The 1,268-nt window shown below is 44.3% G+C and overlaps 1 protein-coding gene across 1 annotated transcript in view; it reads left to right on the top strand.

Moving 5' to 3' along the window:
* Nucleotides 1-458: 458 nt before the first annotated feature.
* LOC101863891 (heart- and neural crest derivatives-expressed protein 2) overlaps nt 459-1,268 on the top strand; it is a gene marked incomplete at its 3' end in the record, with an annotated part of 11,097 nt that continues 10,287 nt past the window's right edge. Inside the window, 1 exon segment of the mRNA XM_013081247.2 lies at nt 459-1,017.

Genomic DNA, 1,268 nt, shown 5'->3' with positions numbered 1-1,268 from the left:
TTAGAATACTTCTAGATCTAGGCCTAGTACGAAAATCTCTTTGAAACTTTCAGTAATTTATCAAAAAAACATTTTGATAGACTGCTATGCAAAGAGTATGGATCGGATTAACGAGTAAATTCCGCTCTTTGGAAAGTGATGGCACAGAGTTCCCCCACGTCGTATGGTTACGAAAGTAAAACACGACGTACGGATAGGGTTAACCCCACGTACCTCCTCCCCGCCTTCCAGTCAGCCTGGCCTGGAATTTCCCGCGCTTGAAAGGTAGCTAGCCCCGTGTTTTCTCACAACGCTTGCTCGTTATCCAGCCCCCGACACCTCGACAGACCAATGGGGCGGGGCGGACTCTGTGAGCAGGGCGTGGCGTTACGCCCCATGGGACATCACTCCGACGCCAAATCGATACTTCATTGGTCGGCGCGCCGAGGATCGTCAATGACGTCAGTCTCCTGGCACGTGCGGAGAAATTCCCTGTGAGAGTTTCAGTTTTCAAGGGATTTTCGCCCCAAACTTTCATCTTCCTTCGTATGTGTGGCCCAGCCAGCAGTATTCAACTCGCACAAATCCCTAGCTCTCGTTTCGTGCATTCGACGTAGGATTTTCTTGTGGTGTAAAGAAGAACATACCTTGGACTTTAATTTTGGCGAACATACCTTGGACTTCGGGTCCTTTTTGGACATACTCAGATATATAGTGTGTGTCTTTGTGACTGGTGTAGGATGAGTGAAGGAGTATATTTATAGATGTGTGCAATTTTAGCTATTTAAAGCAAGGTATACCTTAAAAGCAATACCTTATACGTTATTGTTAGCCCAAGAAGCGATAGAAATAAGAATATTTTCAGTTTGCCTTCAGTGAATTCTCGCCAGCGCCACAATTCATGGATAACTAAAAACAAAAGAACGCAAGGAGGTTGCAGACAGAATTATTCTACTCTAAGGTTCTTGGAAGAACGACAGCTTCAGCTCTACGCTACAATGTAACCCAAGAAGAGGAACAAGACACTGGTTGCTGAGGGTAAGACTAACTAAGGCCTCATCTAGATCAAAAGCCAGAAATGTTTTGATCTAGATGAGTGTTTGGTGACCAGAAGCAATGGACGGTCTTTCATAGCTATAGAACGAGTACTTCAAAATATACATCGTTTTCTTCCCATATTTGAGTTTTCCCAAGCTATCGCTCTGCACACATTATTTGCCCTCACAGATTATTTTTTTTTCCTTCTGAATCTCAATTCTCTCCCCTTCTCTCTCTCTCTCTCTCTCTCT

This window comes from Aplysia californica, unplaced genomic scaffold (genome assembly GCF_000002075.1).
Source record: "Aplysia californica isolate F4 #8 unplaced genomic scaffold, AplCal3.0 scaffold00122, whole genome shotgun sequence".
NCBI classification, from domain to species: domain Eukaryota; kingdom Metazoa; phylum Mollusca; class Gastropoda; order Aplysiida; family Aplysiidae; genus Aplysia; species Aplysia californica.
This window is presented reverse-complemented; position numbering and strand designations above follow the sequence as displayed.